The sequence below is a fragment of the Vombatus ursinus genome, unplaced genomic scaffold (genome assembly GCF_900497805.2).
Source record: "Vombatus ursinus unplaced genomic scaffold, bare-nosed wombat genome assembly UNPS02014807.1, whole genome shotgun sequence".
In the NCBI taxonomy this organism is placed as follows: Eukaryota; Metazoa; Chordata; class Mammalia; order Diprotodontia; family Vombatidae; genus Vombatus; species Vombatus ursinus.
In genome coordinates, this window is record NW_020954585.1 from 18,276,630 (window position 1) to 18,290,575 (window position 13,946).

The following is a 13,946-nucleotide window of genomic DNA, read 5'->3' on the forward strand; positions in this document are numbered from 1 at the left end:
GATCTTTGAAGTATCGCTAAAAGTGGCTCAGCAATCACATCTGCCAGTTTTTTCAGGAGCTGAGGATATAAGTGACTGGAATTCATCAAGGGAAGCTAGGTGTTGTCTTATTGTGTCCTTACTTATCTTAGGTAGTTAGTCTTTCCTGTTCTGTTATTTCCAACGTAAAGGTCATACACCTTTACAGGAAAACAAACAAAGTAAGAATTAAGCAGATAGGTCTTCTCTTTGTTGTCAGTTATCATTGTCCCATCTATTCCACGCAAATGTCTGGTCTGTTCTTTGATCCTCCTTTTTCTCCTCCTCTAGCTTAAAAAAAATCTATTGTGATTGCTGTTCTTAGCTTCCCTCATCAGCCTCAGATCTGACACTTAGTATTCCTGACAGTCTTTTCACAGGATTATATCAGACTCATATTTATTCCCCGTGACCTGGTCTTTTTTCTGTCATCTGTACATTTCTTATTAACACCTAAGTTGCTTGATGAGTTCCTAATACATCCACCTCAGTTTTGTCAAGACAAATCTCATTCTTCCTCTTCATTGAATTATTTTCACTTTCTGTCTTCAGAATTGCATTCTTGAGCATCTCTCATCTCTCTAGGCCTGAATTCCCCTGAAGCATCTTATTCCATAAGATCCTACTTCTCTTTCCTCTTAACTCTTTGAACTCTGTTTCCCAATATCAGGATGGAGGGAGCAATCAGACTTTCTTCCCCTCCATTACAAACTTTAGGATGGAAAGATCATTTCCCTCCCTCCAGTTACTTCCTGTTAATAAGAATTGGAACCAGAATTTCCTGATGTTAATTCCTCTGCCTTTTAAAGGATGAAATAACTAATGCAAGTCAAGAAATGAATAGCCACTCTGCTTTTGGCAGGGAGAGAGCCCTGGATGTTGGATAATTGAAGTCCCTGTCACTACCATATAATGTCTCTGTGCCAGGTTTGTGCTCCATTTTCTATTTTCTCTTTCCATCCAAGTTACTTGTAGTATGCTCTACTAACAAAATCACTTCTGTTTCTCTTTCTTCTTTCAAACTTTACCTAAATATTCTCTATCTCTGCCCCACCAACCCCCATATGGTTCCTGGATTTCTTCACATGAGTATACATTTTTAATATGAAATGTTACCCTACCTCAAACCCCTCTTAATCTACCCTGTTTCTTTTGAATAAGGTATACCTATACAGAGCCGTGGTTTGGTAATAGATCTTATCTTACCAAATCTCAGTGATATTTATAAAATCAAATTTGCCTCTGTGCATTAGGACCTTGAGTTCGGACCTCTAGTTCCTCTTGGTTGTCATTTAATTTGTGCCATTTGTATGTAGATATTTGAAGTCACGAGTTTTGTTACTGACTCCTTTTTTGGAATTTTATCTCCTGTGAATTTGAGAGTATCTCACATGCTATTCTTCACTTTTTTGTGGCTACTCTCTATCGTACGTAATTAGAGGGAGATATTTAGTCAGTCTTCTCCTCATCCCATCCTTTTTAGTTTAAATCCCTCTGAATTAGATGCAAGACAACTACAAAATACATTCTTACAACTTATATGAACTGATGCAGAGTGAAATGATGAGAACCAAGAGAACAACTTATATAATAACATTATTGTAAATATAAACAACTTTGAAAGATTTTAAGAACTCAGATCAATGCAATGACCAACCATGATTCCAGGGTACTCATGATGAAACATGCTACCCACCTCCTGACAGAGAGGTGATGGACTCAGAGTACAGATGGAGACATTTTTTGAACATGCCCAATGGGGAAATTGGTTTATTTGACTATGCATGTTTGTAAATAGGGTTTTGCTTTTTCTTCTGTCTCAAAGGAGAAGAGAGGAAGAGAACTTGGGTTTTCATTGATTGAAAACAATAAAAACCTAATTAAAAAGAAATCTTAAAAGAATATACTCTTACCAACCTTTTTCAGGTGTACATATCTCTAACCAAGAATCTGCCATCCTTCTATCGTAAGCCATGGATCAGATCCAAATTTCATTCTCATACACCATGTTCTTAGACAGTTCTTCACTTACAAATTAATTTTTCCCTTCTGTATTCCTTTCCTTCAAAAGAGCAACAGAGAGGAAAATACAACCTGACTCTCTGTGGTTTTCTTGCCTGAGATTTCATAATTGTTTGCAATACTTTTTAGGTTCCTTCTGGAAGTGTCATTTGTGCCCACATAAATCACCAGAAGTGGGCAAGGGTCGTATGTTTTGATAAATCTTGAGAAGTTCTTTACTATGCCTTGAAAGATAGTAGATCTCTCCATTGTTCTCAGGTATCAAATTGCTGCTTCAGAATCTATGAACGAGAGCAATCTTCTCTTCTTCCTTTGACCCTTACTAGATAGTTCCTCACTCGGTAGCTCCCATAACTTTCCTTGATGAACAATCAGTTTCTTCCTTCTCAGAGCGTCCAGGCTTCTCCTTTTCTGGAAGTCTCAAAACTCTTTTTAAGCTCTAATTCCTTCCCTTTCCCATCTGTGTTATACTCTTCTGTCATGGTAACAAGGGTCCTACTCGATAGATCTCTCCCTTAACTTTTTTTTTACTTCCCATTGGAGCCACAATTCATTCAGTAGGTATTCATTCTCTCTTATATTTTGGAGTGTGGAGAGGTCTCCTTTGAGACTATTTCCTTTCCAGGGGCAGCTAGGTGGTGCAGTGGATAGAGTTCTGGCCTTGGAGTCGGGAGGACCTGAGTTCAAATCCAGCCTCAGACACTTAATACTTACTAGCTATGTGACCTTCACTTAACCCCAATCACATCAGCACAAAGAAAAGAAAGAAAATAGACTATTTCCTTTTCCATTAAGGAGGGAGATCAGCCTACATAGATCACAGTTACTCACCTGAAAGCTTAATCCTAGATCTGAATGTACTTAGGCAAGTTACCTCACCTCTTTGCTCCTCCATTTCCAAATCTGTGAAAAGTTTTACATGTCTAGATATCCCTCCAAGCCCTAACATTCTGTGATTCTACTAAAGAGTAAAAAAAAAAAATGATTGTAAATCAATTCTAGGTGTGCATCCAGGGACAGGAAATGAAGATTCTCTTTTTAGTAGTATGTCCCTTGCAGAGCAGGCTTAGGAATTCTTGACTTAGCTGAGACAGGAAGACTTCCATCTAGTTTCAGAGCCAGCATCTGTTTTCTCAAGTGGGGCAGCCAGGATCCATGTAGTCAGATGTTGTTTTCACCATGCAATCAAGAATGACAAGCATCTCCTCTCTCCCACCCCTACCCCTAAGGACATGACTGTGAGCTTGATAGCCATTACTGATTCTCATTAAGATTGTAAGGAGCCTTCTGGGTCACACAAGCTGGCGTACTAGACATTTTTGCTGATCCTGACAACCTCTCAAACCTCTCCAAAACAGAAATTAAGTGCCAAAGATAAAGCAATTTCAGCTGTTTCTAGGTCTAGGAAATTTAGAAGCCAAAAGAAGGTTTAAAAATGTATGAACTGATACTCAATGACCTTGAGCTCACTCAGCACCCCTTCCCCACCTCCTACATTAATGGCAGTGATGTTATACCAGTAAACACTAGGACCTGACATACGCTTACAACAAAACCTACCCTATGCTCTGTTTCCCCTTCCTTCTTCCCAATACTATGGAGACCTCAGCTCCAGGTTGCAACCCAGTAGCACCAGTGCTACAAAGTTCTCAACTGCATAGCATAGCAGAACTACATAGCACCAGCATGGTAGATCTCTAATGTGTCAATGCTGGACCAGAGAACTAAGCAACAGAGAGAGTGTGACAGGACACCATATATGTGGTGGGGTTGGGGTTTGGAGGAGAGAATTCTGCAAAGCTCCATTAAGTCTAAGGAAAAAAGCACAGAATCCAGCAGAGGCCAATTCTGACCCCCCAAAAGTCACTTGGAGGAAAGACCTAGATTGTCCAGTGTGGGAGGAGGCTAAGATTCTTTGAGTTCCATCCCCCAAGGAAAGCACTATCAAAGATGACAGAATCAGAAAGTGAATAGGGAAAAATAAGTGGAGGAGTAGGGAGAGACTGAAACTATAAAAGATATCAGAAAGAAGAAAATGCAAAGACCTTGAGTATAAGCAATAAATCAACATGGAAAACACCAACAACAGAAGGAAATATGGCCACCAAATCTAGTAAATTAGTTTAGGCATCTATGAATAAATACTGCAAAACAAAGGAAAATGATTCAACATTTGATGAAAGAGTATCCTGTAGTATGTGAAGAGAATATGGAATCACAACATGCTAGTCCTAAATTATTCAAAAGAGAAATGAGAATTATGAGAGCAAAATCTGTGGCCTACACAGAAAAATAATAGACAGAACAGAAAAATTGGAATTTGTGATGGTGAATCTCACCAGAGACTCAAAAGAGAGAATTATAGATTGAGAATGCAAACATACAGAAGGGAAGGACAATCTACAAGAAGAAAAGCAAAAAACAATAATATCAAAAGAAAGTATGCTCACTACTAAGCAAAATATACTAATCTCAAAGACAAGTTATATATGTACAACCTAAGGGTCATAGATCTCCCAGAAAAAAACATGACAGGGCAAAAAAAAAAAAAAAAACTCCTCAACACTATAAGACAGGAAACAATAGAAAGGTACTGCTTAGAACTTCTGAACATATAAGCCGAAATATCAGTTGAAAGAATTAAACAGGGGCAGCTAGGTGGCGCAGTGGATAGAGCACCAGCCCTGAAGTCAGGAGGACCTGAGTTCAAATCTGAGCTCAGACCAAGCACTTGACACTTACTAGCTGTGTGACCTGGGCAAGTCACTTAACCCCAATTGCCAATAATAATAATAATAATAATGATCCACAGAAAGAATTAAACAATCACCTCTTGGAAAAAAAAAACTCAAGGCTGCAAACTCCATGATATATGGTAGCTAAATCTAACAATTCAATTCAACAACAACTTTTAGGATTTTTTAGTATTTGAGCTTGTTTGTTTTTAGGTAGGAGGGGTAGGTAGAAGAAATAATCAGGAGAAACGTCTTCCAATACAAGGGAAAGGAAATTAGAATAATACAAGACTGTTTTGTACTCACCAGAAAACATAAGAAAGAATGGAATAGCGTTCCCAAGAACAATGGAGTTCAGAATCCATCCCAGGGGAACTAACAACACAAATCTGAGTTTAACCATGCATAAAAAAGATGACATTCAATAATAAATTGGCATTTGGAACATTTTTTACAAAGAAAACCAGATCTGTAAAGATTATTTGCCTCTTGAACACATACAATAGAAATGCAGGAGTGAATAAATGCAGTAACCAAGGAGAGCAATAGTAACAGAATGACAGCACAGAGACCAAAAAAAAAAAAAAACCTCATTTCTAAATATACACAAGGATACAAGGGTAAAGGCAAAAGTCCTGTGGAGGTAACAGTGAAGAGGCAGGTATGGAGCATTATGGACAGAATCTGATGACTCCCTGTCCACAGGTGAATCAGTGTTTTTTTATGGACTACATTACAACACAGGAGAGTGCATTAAAAGGGAGGATTAGGAGGTTAGAGAGGAATGTGTGATGTGCCTTTGACAAAGGACAATACTTTTTATGCTAAAAAGCCCATCAAGTATAAGTATAGAGGGACCTATTTTAATTCTATAAAAAATATCTATCTAAAACCATAAGTATCACATGAAAAAGGGATACTCTAGAACCTTTTCCAATAAATGCAAGAGTGAGGCAAAGATGACCTCTCTCCCCACCATTATATGATATACTTTTAGAAATGCTAGCAAAAGCAATAAGATGAGAAAGAAATTAAAGTCAGAAAAATAGGTAAAGAGGAGACAAAACTATCCCTATTTGCTCAAGACATGATGGTTTACTTGGAAAATTCTAGGGAACCAGAAAAAATATTAATTGAGACAATATCTTGAGCAGTGTTGTTACTATATTGTTGAAATGTGGAAAAATAAAAGCTCTACAATATCAAGGGAAATGATTAAAAGAAGTAGGTTAAAAGGTGAATAGTACTTCCAGGCTATATTACAAACTAGTAGTCATCACAATCATCTGGTATTAGTTAAAAGATAGTTAGATCAATAGAACAGACTAGACAAGGGAGAATCAGAAACAATAGAACTCAATAACCCAGTATTTGATAAAGTAGAAAACATAAATTACTGGAGGGGGGGGCAGGACTCCTTATGTGACTAAAAATTTTAAAATAAAAAAAAAACTACTGGGAAAACTGCAAAGCAATATGGCAGAAATTAGGCTTAGGCCAAAAACCTTACACCTTATTTCACAATACATTCTAAATAGAATTGCAGTCTTAATACTGAAGATCATTCTGTAACAAAATTAGAAGAGAAACAGATCATATACCTCTCACATCTATGGGTAACAGATGTATTCTTAACCAAACAAAAGATAGAGGCAATTACAAAAGATAAAAGAGATAACTTTGACTATTTGAAACTAAAAAACTTTTGCACAGACAAAATTAATGAACCTAGAATAAGAAGGTAAGTGTTTGAATGGTTTTTCCATTCAAATCTTTGTATCAAATTTCTTTGATAAGGGTTTGGCAGTATGTATGTATTATGTATGCATGTATGTGTTATGTATCTATATCTGCATATACTTAAATATATACAAACATATCACATAGATGTGTCTATGTGATATGTTTATATATATGTATATAACACTAATAGCTATTCTCTAGTAGGTTAGTGTCTAAAGGATATGAACAAATAGTTCTCAAAAGAAAGTATTCACAACCACATGAAAGAATGTGCCAAATTACTAATAATAAGAAATATGTAAAATAAAACAACCTTGAGGTTTTACCTCACACACTGTAAATTGGCAAAAGTAACCCAAAACATAGCAATAGTCAATGCCAGAGGGGTTGTAGAATGATAGGCACACTAATACATTGTTGGTGGTGCTGTGATTGAAACTGTACAATCATTTTGGAAAGCAATTTGGAATTATGCAAATAAAATGACTAAACTATCCATACAATTTGAACCCCAGACTCCATTACTGGATTTGTACACCAAGGATGCCTTTGATAAGAAGAAAATGCCCATATACACCAAAATATCTATAGCAGTATTTTTTGTGTTAACCAAGAATTGGAAACAAAGTTGTTGGCCATCAATTGGTGAATGGCTAAGCAAACTGTGGTACATGACTGTAATGGAGTATTACTGTGCTGTAAGAAATGATGAGTGTGATAAATGCAGAGAAACATGGAAAGATCTACTGACATAAGGTGAAGTAGAGCCAAGAAAACAATATATACAATAAATGCAACAACATAAATTTAAAGAACTATGTACTCCAAAATTAAAAGTTATAAAATTATAAAGATTAAGCAGAATTTAAATGAAGGGATATAAAAGGATATCCCAACCTACCCCTTGCGGAGGTTAGAAATACGCAGTTGTTAAACATAATACATGTTTTTGGACTTTTTCAATGTATTTATCAACTCTACTATTTTTTTTCTCTCTAAAAAATGCTATTTGTTACACGAGATGGCTTTCTGGGAGGGGAATGGGGTTGGATACTTGGGGTAACTATGATAATGTAAGAAACAAAAGACATCAATAAAAACACTTGTTTTTAAAAAAGATTGTAAGACACTTCATCTATTTGAGTTTATTCTCTATGAGGAGATCATAGCACCTCCCACTTCAGAGGACTGTACTAAGACTGGTATTAAAGTATTTCTTATTTACTTCCCACCTTTTGGAAGTAGCTCAGTAAATTCTCTAGCATCTGGTACTGGGGAGAAAGAGGGTAGGAATAGGATGTTCTTTCTAATCAGCAAAGAGTTATCAAACACTTAAAGTTTTTGTGTTGTTTTGATTTTTAGTGTAACACTTTGTCTCATAGACTCCATTCCTCCTCATGCCTAGTGTAATAAGCTATCCAGTCCTACACACACCACATGTAAAAGCTGCTCAATTCCAAACTCAGGGAGAATATGTAGGATCTGTCAATCCCTGAAACCTAGTCTGGAAAATATTAGTTCTTTCAACTATTTATTCGAATTGGAAAAGAGTTTACTTTTAGACAAGCTTTACCCACACCAAAACTAACCTCTCATATCCATTTCCTTTTAGATTTCCTCTAAATCACACACATACTAATATGCTTTCTTATTTTTCAATCATTTTAACTTCATATAAAATTATAATCAATTTTTTGCCTTGAGATCAACTATATTTATTCAGGACTTAAGTAAACAGAAGGCCTCATTTTTTTTGGCATCATGGCCATATTTAACAGCTCCAGGAATGCTGCTGAGCTGCTGCAGCAACATTGATGTAAAGGCAGGTGTTTCATTTTTGTTAACTGGTAACTCACCTCCTGAATTGAGAATTGTAGACATGGCCTATTAATCATCAGAAAAGACTATTTGCCAAACTTTAATTACTTTTAACGAATGCTGCTCATAATGAGAATGTGCCCGGAACAAGAATCTGCTTAATCATTCACTTGGTAATGATGGAAGGTATATTGAACCCCATTACTGGATGAGGACCCCTGCCAGGATGTTGTAACAACTGGCAATCTAAGATTCTTGAAGTGATATCCTCAAATCTGTTAGATCAGCTGTTGAATTTATGTCAGAAAAGTTAAATTGATCAGAGGTAAAAAGGATTCCCTATTTCTTACAGAAAGTTGCGCTCTGATGAGATGAAATATTAAACTTGGTGGAGACAAAATGAGAGACTTCTATGCATAGCAGGACTTCCTCACACCTACTAAGGAGAAATCAACTTTATTTGGGAAAAGGAAGTTCCTGGCAGCTGAGATTATTCTAAAGGGATCTAAAGGGATAGGGATGATTTTTAAAGTAGGAGACCAACATGCAGTGTCACCTGCCTGCTAAGATTCTAACCACAGCTGGCTCAATTATAGCAACACTTTCACTAGCAAAGCCCCATCTCCCATTTCTTTTTCAGGGACTGTTATTAGTATTAGCCTTACTTTCCATGGCTCTGAGTTGCAAAACGAACTCACACTTCAATTCAATTTTGAAAAAAAAAATGTGAGAATGAACCTTTTGGATGTGCAATATATGCTATCACTTGATGCAAAGGAAAAATCCAGGTGGGAAACCTTGAGATGAGACTGGGTCAGTTGCAGGAAATAGCCTTGTCACATCTTCAATAATAAAGCAAAGGAGACAGAATAGTATAGGGGAAAATGTACCTACTTTAGAGTCTGAGAATATACATTCAATTACACATCTGTAAAATGAAGGAAGCTCTAACTGCATAATCCTATGAAAATAGCACATGCAGTCTTGAAAGGGGAGGGGGAGTATCTTATTTAGTTTTTAAAGGAAAAGGAAAGCGAGAAATAGAATGAGCAAGTTCTGACTGGTGAATTATTACATAATAATGTGGATTATTATGGCATTAAGCACAGTTCCATTTGCCAAAAAAGAATAATAATCTTTGTAATTATAAAATTCAGTCAGCAGCAATAGTGGGTAAAACAAGTGAGTAGAGCCCCTTTAGTACATAGCAAGGAAAGAACAAAGATTAGGTAGGCAAGGAAAATTGCAAGAGACTCTCTGCTACGGAATAGGAAGAAACCAAAGATGAATCTAAGAAACTAACCATCAGAAGTCAAGATAACCAGACCCTTCGGGAAAAGCTACCCCGGAAGCCACCCAGGGAGCACCAATCAGAAGAGGGTCATTAGAAAGATTGTGGCAATGGAACTTCAGGAGGTAGGAAAGGAAATAAAATAGAAAGAGACGCAGGGAGAATGATAAGGACCTACATTAATAATGACCCAAATGTAAGAATGTATATTCAATTCTGTGATGCAGGTGCACCTATATGTTCATACGCAGAATTTTAGTCTAGGTAAATTAATTCATAGTGAGACGAATATTGGATCAAGAGTTAGAAAACCTGGATTAAAACCTGAACCCTACTACTTACTACCTCTATGACCATGGACAAGTCATTTCACCTCCATAAAAGATGGGGAAGGAGATGTGAATGAGATCATCTCTAATGTCCCTTCTAGATCTCAATGATAGGTACCTATGGGCAGAGAACTTAGTTTAGATGGAACATTTCTTAATTCCCTCCCTAGTAACTTTACATTTTCTCTGATTCCAAAGAGCCTTGTTGTGCATTATAAATTAATCGCAGAATATGAATTTAGGTGCCATTTGGTCACCCAAATTAACACATTTATGCATATCTAGAAATATATGTGTATATATATGTGTGTGTATATATATCCATATGCAACATGCTACAGGTGAAGAAAAATAGATTTAATAGGAATGAACTATGAATATTTTCATGAATTATCCTTTTGATTACACTGCAAATTCAAAAGCTAGTTATTGTTAAGAAATATACCCTTGATTATAGGTAATTAGTGGCAATTAACAAAAGAAGGTTTTCTTTGCATTTCACAAGAATGCTTGAATTCTAGAAATCTTGAATTTCCTTTATCAAATTCTATCAGATGATATTAACACTTAACTCCAAAACAACCCTCCTACTCCTTGAGGGAGTATAAATATAGTGGGATTTATTCATTTCAACCCATTCTTCTGTTGTGGACATTAGTGAGCATTCAGGCTTGAGCTGTTAAAAATTCCAAATATATTCCTATCAAACACATACAATACCTGCATATGTAAGCATTCATGTAAAAGTTATTACTCTGCACTTTTTCCTTGTCCTAACTGCATTTACTATGGCTATTCACTTACCTTCTTCAATTTACAGCCTAATCACCCACTCTTACTACAAGAATAGCTATATATTTATAGGAAAAACATTCAGAATTAATGGCTCCTCTCTCCCACTTATTGATTTTAATACAATTCAACACATATTTACTGAGCACTTACTAAATGGAAAACACTATGATAGCTTCTCTAGGAGAATTTTTTTAAGTTATAGTATCACCCCTGTCCACAGTGAGCTTAAAATTCTTCAGTAAGGGGTATGGCCTCTGTCTGCAAGTAATTGTATAACACAAGACAACATATGATAACCTCTACAAGAGAGACACAAAGTAGTACAAGGCCATAGAAGAGGTTATTTCCTCCTGGGAGGATCATGAGGGACTGAATGAAGAAGGTCATGTTTAAGTTGGATTTTGAAGTAGGATTAAAGAAAAACTAGTGGAGGAAGGGCATTTCAGGCAGAGGGAACAGTATTAGCAAAGGCACAGAGGTGAGAAAACACAGGACATGTTTGATCATTGAGGGGAGAAGTCTATTTTGGCTTAAGGGGATAAACATTCATTCTTCAACAACTATTTATTAAGCATGTACTAGATGTAAAGCACTGAATTAGGTACTGGGAGTATTACAAGAATGATTAAAATTTATTCCTTGCCTTCATAAAGTCTACAATATAGTAGTTTATGGACAAATCATATGTCTCCTTGGAATCATAGACTTGGTACTTTCAGAAAAGCCAATATTCCCACACCCTGACAAATAAGAAAAAGGCTACCAGATGAAGCAAACATCTAATGAAACCCAAAAAGACCACCAGTATCCTCTTCAATCTAACCTCAGACTACAATAGAAGTTGGCTAGAAGATCTATGAGCATTCTAATCAGGGGTGATGCAGGAAGGCCTAAAGTCATTAATCTCTAGCAATTGTGTCCTAAAGCCAACATCATTTCAGTTCTAGGTCCATGCTAGGGGACAAGACCATTTCCCAATAAATGACTTCATGGAGTTGGAAGAGATGATGAGCCCAGAGAGTTCGCAAAGGGGAGCTCCAGGAGATCTGAAGCCAACACCAACTATGATATCTTATCAGAGCCAGTCAGGGATGTATCAAGGAGAAAAAAAACAGTCCCTAGTAGGTGACTACCAAACTGACAAAGATGGGGCAGCAACCAGCATGCATGATGGGCCACCAGGTGAAAGGACAGAACCCAGGAGATTGAGTCAAAGGGTGTGGCTTGGTTCTAACTCCCTGTTCCAGGCCAGAGTGACAGAAGGAGTCTAGGTAGAGAATTAAAACCCTGTCACCTAGTCTAGAATTATGGCATCGCAGCAACAATAAGATCCAAACTGCAAAGAGGTCAGGACCTGGCCATAGCCATCTCATCCAATACTACTAAAGGAAGAAGATGCTGGTCCTGGCACAAAGCCTCAATACAGGTACTGAGTCTGGATACATAGGTAAATGAAGAAAATTCCTAATACAATGAAAAAACGTTATGGGATAAGGAAATGCTAGAAAGTATACAACGAAAATGAGAGTAACCCTACAACTTGTACAAGTAGAGCCTTAGGAAAAGAATGGACTTGACACAAAGACTTCAAGAGGAGAAAGAAAAAATAAAGATAAAATACAAAATTGGGGCTCTCAAGGAAAAAAAAATTGGAGAATAGACATCTTAGAATAGAAGTTCATAAACATCACTTGAAGCAGTAACATTAAAAAAAAAAGCAAATAGAAGTCAATGATAACGTGAGACAACAAAAATTATCACACCAAAGCCAGAAGACTGGAAGAGTAGAAATATGGATAGCATATCTACTCTCAAAACAACTGACCTTGAAAACAGGAGGGAGAGAGAGAGTTCAAAAATTATCAAACTTCTCGAAAAACATGACCAAACAAAAAACCTATATAGCATATTTCAATAAATCACAAAAGAAAACTTCCCAGAACCATTAGAACCAAAGGGCAAAATGAAACTATAAAGAATCCACTGGTAATCCTGAAAGAAACCCCAAAGTCAAAACACACAGAAATGTCATAGATAACATCCAGAGCTTGCAAGGAAAAAAAAATTACTGGGAGCAGCCAAAAAAAGGAAGGACTCAAGTACTAAGGAACTGGTGAAGATTACACAAAACTATATTACTATAAAAGAAAGAAAATCTTGGAATAGGATGTATTAAAAGGCAAAAGAAAAAGACTTGCAATCAAAAATAGCATCCTACAAAATTCAATATAATCCTACAGGTGTAATAAGAGATCTTTAGTAGAATGCAGCACATTCAAGCATTCTAAACAAATAGACTGAAGTTAGGTATAATCTTCAAAACACAAATACAGGAAATAAAATAAATCTAGAAAGGTAAATATATTTGAGCAATTGGAAGGAGCAAAATTATGCTAATGTGTTCATCTTTTAATTGGATAAGAAGAGATCACTCTCCCTTCAGCATTCCACTATTTTCAAGGGTCACAGAAGGAGTAAAAGAAGACAAACACAGGGTCTTGGTGTGGTTTTGTTCTGTTTTGTCGGTTTTGAGAAAAGAAAGAAAAGGAATTTTTAAAAGGAATACACCAGGGAAGAAATAAAGAGGAAATAAGTTAACTATTTCTCATAATTGGGTTATGCCAAAGGAAGAATATACAAATATAGAAATGGGGTGAGGAGAGAAGGCAACTCATTAGCCTCACTTTTATGTGAAACAGGGAAAAGAGGATGGAAAAGGTAGTCTTTATGCATAAGACAGTAAAGTTAGAAGAGAAATAGATAAAGAAAGACCAGGGGAAGAGGGGAGTTTAAGAGGGAAAGTAGAACTAGAGAAAGAATAGCCATAAGTAACACAACCTAGTTTTGGAGGAAGGATCATAAAGGAGGCATTAAAAGAAGAGAAAGAAAAGGTAAGAGACAATGATCTGGGTCTAGGCTGGGTGAAAAGAGGAAGGGCCTATGAGAAGGATCACTCACTCTGCAAATTACTAGTGTTTATTCCATTCCCCTCTCATTAACAATGTTATTTTTTTTAAATGGGAAGGGAGGTTTAAAGAGAGGAAAAAGCCTAAGAGGATATTTTACTGGGAAAAACACTGCTAACATTTCACAACTGTGGATGTGAATGAGATAAACTCACCCATTAAATGGTAAAGAGTAACAGAATAGAGTAGGAAGCAGAATCCAACAATTTTTTTTGAAAAACATCTTTAT